At 37.2% G+C, this 6,746-nt stretch overlaps 1 long non-coding RNA gene across 1 annotated transcript; it reads left to right on the forward strand.

The window, feature by feature from the left end:
- Nucleotides 1–4,636: 4,636 nt before the first annotated feature.
- On the forward strand, nt 4,637–5,729 carry LOC118499314. The gene is made up of 2 exons (XR_004901836.1): nt 4,637–4,776; nt 5,536–5,729. It is a non-coding gene; the product is annotated as an uncharacterized LOC118499314 (long non-coding RNA).
- The last annotated feature ends 1,017 nt before the right edge of the window (nt 5,730–6,746 follow it).

The following is a 6,746-nucleotide window of genomic DNA, read 5'->3' on the forward strand; positions in this document are numbered from 1 at the left end:
ATCATAAAATCTAGTTCATTCTTGTTAATTAGGCCAAGGCTTTTATGAAGATTTTTTCCTCTTATTTCTGAAAGCCTAAGCTGACAGAAGAGTAGCAACACCAGAACACTGAGGAAGAAAGGCATTCTCTGCTAAGCATGATGTTATGTTCCTTAAAAACTAATTATTAAAAAAGAAGTCCCTGAATTAAAATTAATTAAAATTACTTTGGCTTCTTAAGTGTGAGAATGGAATCTTCTATTGTAGTCACAGAAGAAAGTTAAATACAGCCAAAATAATTGTCTTCTAACTTCAAATTCTCTCAATCAATAACATGCAAGAAAGGATGTATGTCTAAAAAGGACTAGATATACCCATTAGAAATGATTAATGCCAAGCAAGTTCCAAAAAGACAAATAGACACATCAAATTTTTCTGGCATATCATTCCATGTCATTTTATTATGCATTTTTTTCCCATGAAATTGAACTTTTATGCAAAATTATCCTTGAAGAAATCTTGTATTTGTTGCTGATCCCCAGTTTTTTTCCATTGTATTTTGTTGTTTGTGGTGCTCACATAAGTGATCAACTAGCAGTGAATGTTATGTTTATATTATCTCATATTTTGCATTGTTAACCGACTCCCTTGATACCGTTTAAGGTGCATCCCTAATCAGCTATCACATTTCACACTTCCCTTGCCATCTCTGAATTTTATGAGGAATAGACATACTGTGCCCCAGTTCTAGACACCAAAGTGGTTGTGACTTCAGGAAGTCCCAACAGTCAGAGCCACAGGCTGAGTCAAGCCGTGTGATTGCTCCCCTGAGATGCAGTTAGCAAGCCTCTCTGACAGAGGCCAGAGGCAAGAAGCAGTCAAAGAGTAGAAAAGGTGGGTCTGTTTGCATACACTCCCGTGCTTAACACCCATTACCTTGCAATTAAGAATGGTCAGAAGCACTATTAAAATTTGGAAGCCCCAAATAACAGTGCAGGTTGGTGATAAAGGAGAAAATCAGCCCAAACCAAGGAAAAGCAGTGCATTTATATTTTTTAAAAATTGGGTGTTTGCTAAAGCTACTTTCTGTTTTCCCTTGTAAATGCTTCTGCTAGTTAACAATCAAAGAAACTGTAGAACAATTTGGTAAAGTGTGTTTCATTTCCAAGATCTTATGGACACAATGTGTTTATCTCACTCCTTTGCACTTATGGGACCCTAACTTTACAGTCCCCCCCCCACCCCCACCCAGCTTCTGGGTAATGTTGTGGCTCCACAAGACTGCAGTGCATAAGAGCTCATGTAAGTTCATTCTAAATTAGATAGGAAGACAATGCAATTCTTGACACTGAGTAACAGTAGGGGCTCTGCAGGGGGCTTCCTTGGATGGACTGTGGTTTGAAGCAGTCATTTCAACATAAGGCTACTGCAATGCCCTATAGGTTTACCAATGAATGCCTCAGGGGGAATAAATTGCAGCAGGCCTAAACATCTTCCCTTTTTGATAACTATAAAGAGAATTCTTAAGCTGCCTAGTTCAGTTTTAATTGAAATAATAATTATTTTCCCTTTTAAAAGACTAAAAAGGAAAGTCTTTAGAACATGGTATTTATTTTAACAAATTGTTTTAAAGAACTTTTTCTATAAACAAACAACCATTTGCTTTTCATTGTTATTATCACAATCATTATTAGTAGTTTTGTTATAATTTATTATTATATATTGAATTATGATTCATATATATTGCTCTCGGTTTTTACCAGATAATTGAGCTCTATTCTAAGCCCGCCTTTAAGCTTTAGGTAGGCAAATAGAAATTAATAAATATCAGGTTTTGGTGAAAGAATCTTGCTCCATGAACTGAATGTTTATGTTCCCTCAGATACATATATGTTGAAGTCCCAAACCCTGATATGGTGGTATTAGGAGTTGGGGCCTTTGGGAGATTATTAGGTTTAGAGGGGTTCATGACAATGAAGCTCCCATGATTGGATTAGTGTTCTAACAAGAAGAGACAGCAGAACTTCCTCTTTTCTGCCATCCACGGATACAGCAAAATGTTAGCCTTTTGCAAGCCAGGAGGAGGTTGCTTACTAAGAGCCAAATTTGTGGGAAGCTTGATCTTGGACTCCTCCACCTCCAGAACCATGATTGGTAAATGTCTGTTGTTGAAGCCATCCAGTCTATGGCATTGCGTTATAAGAGCCTAGTACACTTAGCTTATGAGAAAATATTCCCCAACCACAAGGAACAGAATACAGCAATGATGAAAGCATGCAAAGGAGAAGAGCCTGGGCAGAGAGGGGAAGAGGAGTTGTGGAGAAGGTGCAAATGCTTTCTAACCATTTCATTCCCCAGATAGCCCATGCCAGTCAGGTTTGGTTTTGTTTTTTAAACAAGAACTAGTTATGTGGCCTCACCCTAATGAAGGTTGATTGGGAAATGGAGTCCCTGACTAGTCATCATTTTTAAGAAAAAACTCTGCACTATGGAGGGGAACACACTTCTTTGAGAAGCAACTGCTTGCCTGTGACACGACATTTTGTATGTTATTTTAAGCTTAGAAAATGATTTTTATAGCTATAAACTCTTTGAATTCTAAGGCCATTCTAAATTATAAGCAACGTTTTTTGATGCCTAAACATTTAGTCAGTTCAACTGGCCAGCAATTAATTAAATGAAGTCAGTACACTTGGTTGTTTATTGAATGTAAAATCATTTGGTTGAATGGGCTGGTTACTTTGGCATAACAGGTTTGTGCTACAGTCCTATATAGAGATAATCAATCACATTGCAGCTGGTAAAAACTTTGTCTTTGTCACTGAATTTATTTTTCTAGACACTCTCAACTTCCTTAATTTACTTTCCCAACTTCCTCTTAGAATGCTCCATTGTCCTACGTTGTTCAGAAGAATGCTACTTTTAGAGCTTAGCTGAGAGAATAATTAGACAGACCAGGTTTGTCTCAGCATCTTTTCAACACAACCTACTTTGCATGTTTTATTTTTGCTGTTAATACCTGATGGGGTTAGTACTAAAGACCTCTCTTTATTTAAAAAAAAAATCTAAAATCCTGCAGATCCCTTGTTTTTAAAAAAACTCTTGTGTAATACTCAATGATCAAACTATTAGCTACATTGAAAAGATGTTTTAAAAACCATAGCACATTGCTGCAGATTTTTCAAGGAATTTTAAAAGTTTATCTCTACTTTATTTCTTAAGCTTTCAATCTGTATTTTTCCAACTTAGATTTTAAGGTGTTATCTCAGGCTTGCATTAATGCCTCGCAATATGCTTTGACAAAGCCAGACTCAATTTGGCAAAAGTATCTACAGTTAGAGAAATCTGGCATTGAACATTTCACATTGATTATGCACTTATAAAAATGTAGGAATTCAATAAAATGATCCATTGATAAATATGAGTGCCTTTTCTAAGCTCTGTAAAGGTTACACATAGAGCTGAGTGATCGCCTCCAAGGAACTTACATGCTGGGACTCAAGCACAGCACCTGGCACATTAGAATTTGGTATGAGGGATAGGAACGTATGTAAAAATGTTACTGAGTAACCAAAGACAGGGCAGATAAGAGCCTAACAGGTCGTGTGAGAGATCAGCTCTCAAGTGATCAGAGGAGACAGGTTTGGTGGTCTGCAGCAGCTGAGAGGGAAACAATTGACCTGTCTTTAGGATGCAGTTAAATTAGGGAGGATGTTGCTTAGATAAGCTCTGAGGTGAGGAGGTGGATGTCTGAGAAAGAGAACTTGGGATCCATATAACGTTTTTCAGTAACAACGAATAGATTTTTCTAAGGGGAACTGATGGTTAGTGAATGATAACAACAGTTTACATGTTGGAAAGATAGGCGGCTGTCAACTTGTGGAAAGCTCTCAATGACAATTTGATGTTTGGCCTTTATTTTAACTCACTGCAGAACCATTGGGGATTTTGAGGTGGTCTGTTTATTGATAGTAACTTGGGTCCTATATTTTTACTAGCTTCAGATTTATCTCCCAAGATAGGATTTTGGAAGTTGTTACAATTTAAAACACACTGCTATTGGTCTCTCCCTGGATCCCACCTTCTGTTTCACATGCAAGACAGAGAATTGAGAAGAATTGAGCTTCTCCGGGGAGATTGGTTTCTCCTAGTTTATCAAGACCAGAGTGATGTTCATTCACTTTTTCTTTGGGGGCTTGTGTTCCAAAAAGAAGCAGAATCCAGGTACAAAATTGAAGCTGAGAGCTGTGAGTAGTGTACAGGTATCTCTCCTTTGAACTTTGAAGGAAATTGTTTGTTATTAACATAAAAATAAGACTTCCAACAGATCATTAGCTTTTGAGAAGAATAACCTAAACATTGTGAAATACTCTGCCTCTTGGACAAATATAAAAAACTGTTTGTGGCCTAGCTCTTGATGAAATAGTGCCCATGGATAACCACCTGCCGAGCTTCTTATACCTGAGTTGTCAGGTATATAGTTGTGTATATAGTTTACAATCGCAGCCATGCGGCAAATGCAGGGGGTTGACCATGCTAATGCTGAGTTTATCTCCCCATCTGCTGTCATCTTGACATCTACTTTCTGGAACGTACCACCCTATTTTTCTTAAGCATGTTCTGTTATTTCTTCCTTTTTCTTTTCATTTCAAGTTAGTCCCACTGATATCTGCATTATTTCATAATATCCAAAAAGGAGACTTTCAGTGGAAAGAGTGGTGAATGGCAGAGATGAATTGTTGAAGAACTCAATAGAAAAATGTCATAATTCATGGACCCTGAAAACTATGTAAAAAGGTAAGGCTTGGAGTAAGAAAGGATGTGGAGAAAGCATGAAAGACAAGGGAGGGTTTAATTTACTATTAATAAAATTATCGAAGGAACTGGCCAAAAGGAGAGGAGAGAGAGGACTGTTTCTGTATAGGATAATGACAGAGCAGTTCACAGAGATTAAGATGGCATTAATATGATCATTAGAAATATACTTCAAATTTTTGGCAACACATTTAAGCAGCAGTAACTTCCATTAGCCCTCTGAAATCAGGAGCTGATAGGCGAGTTAAGGACTTCCTTTAACTTTATTCTTGAATTGCAATCGAGATTCACTTGTATAACCCCCCTTTTTTTTAATTTAGTTGGTTTCCAAAGCACTGTTCCAGTTCCTTTTTTCACTTATCCTCACAAAGTAGCTGTGAGTTAGCTTCTCAGCATCATCAGGCAAATCTCCTGGCTCCCAACCCTTCGCTAATTCCATTAGAAAATACTGACTATAATTGTGTGTGAAAGGTGAAAAAAATTCTTTTAAATAGTCACTAGATTTTTAGAACAGTGGCTAAATATCAGGATGGACTTGGAGTTCCAATAAATAGAAAGCAATGACAAAGAGCAAAAGTATATAATCAGTCTAAGGCAACAGAATTAATCCAGGCATTATTTGAGCTTTCTGTCCCTGCAGCCGTGGGCCAACGATACAGGAATAGACACTGACCTCTGATGAAAGAAAAAAAGCATGGATACTGGTATGGGAGGGCATGGCTCTTTTTCTTTCCATCCCAGATCAAATTTAAACCTGTGATTTGGAGCTTACTCATCAGAAGAGAAATATCATGAGCTATTTGCTCTCTCTGCTTTAACACAGCTCTGGCAAGCCTGGAAGTTGTGTTGAGATCGTCAAATCTATAGTCAAGGACCATCTTTGTGAATCATGAAACCATATGGCACTGGTTGTCTGAATTGGAAAAAAAACAAAAACAAAAAACAAAAACCCCTTAACTCTACACCAATGAAACCAGTGATATGATCGGACAATGACAAAGGCCATTTGACCATCTTACATCTTCTTGATCTATGCATTTTAAAAAACCGCTGCTACTGCCTGAACCATGTAAAATACCAGAACTCCTGTAGTGCTAACAAGGAATAAAGATCTTGTACCAGATGGTGCCTCTTGTCTCCATCTATCTCTAGCCCAAACAATCTGCCAGAGTTTTGAAGAAAAATGCGATGTGATCGTGTTGCAAAGTATATGAAGAAACAGTAAGAAAAGTAATCTGGCTCAAGCAATGGAACCCGGAAAAGAGGGATATTATTATGACTCTCTGAACCTATGATGAGAGAGTATTATTAACCCTGCATTTTAGTCCATAAGACAAATGGATTACACAGGCCCAGCTGGAAGGTATCTCACTGAGATATCTCTTTGTATCTCTGAAACATATTCACATCAGTCAATATGGTCAAAATTTGAGAAATTCATGTGGATATTTTGTTTATATAACATGAAGTGAACAGTTTGATGATTTTTTTTTTTAAAAACTCACTAGCTGTAAAGGGATAGTGCACAGGAAAACTTTATTATTTAAACTTTTGTATTCTCTTTCAGTGCTGAATTTGGCCATCATAGTGATATGAACTTAGATACAGTTTTAGGTCCCTTTTGCAGGATATTCTTAAAATTTTCTCTAATAAGCTAGGGTGAGATTTTGGGGGGGTCATATTTCTGCCTCTCTGTAAGATTTCTGTGGCCACATCTTTTCTAGAATCCTCTTGTCTCCTCATGCTTTGATCGAGGTACTGGTGCCTCTTTGCAATAAGATCTTTGACAACTTTAATACAAGATTCTAGAGGGCTTTCTAATCAGAGGACATTTAATGGGAGAGAAACATATTTCCAGGTTTTTTCTAGGTGCAACTTATCTGAATAGACAATTTAGTTTTATGTTTACGTTTGCTGCTTGAAATGAAATAATGTAAATGGCAAGCCTAGGA

The sequence above is a fragment of the Phyllostomus discolor genome, chromosome 3 (genome assembly GCF_004126475.2).
Source record: "Phyllostomus discolor isolate MPI-MPIP mPhyDis1 chromosome 3, mPhyDis1.pri.v3, whole genome shotgun sequence".
Lineage (NCBI taxonomy): Eukaryota > Metazoa > Chordata > Mammalia > Chiroptera > Phyllostomidae > Phyllostomus > Phyllostomus discolor.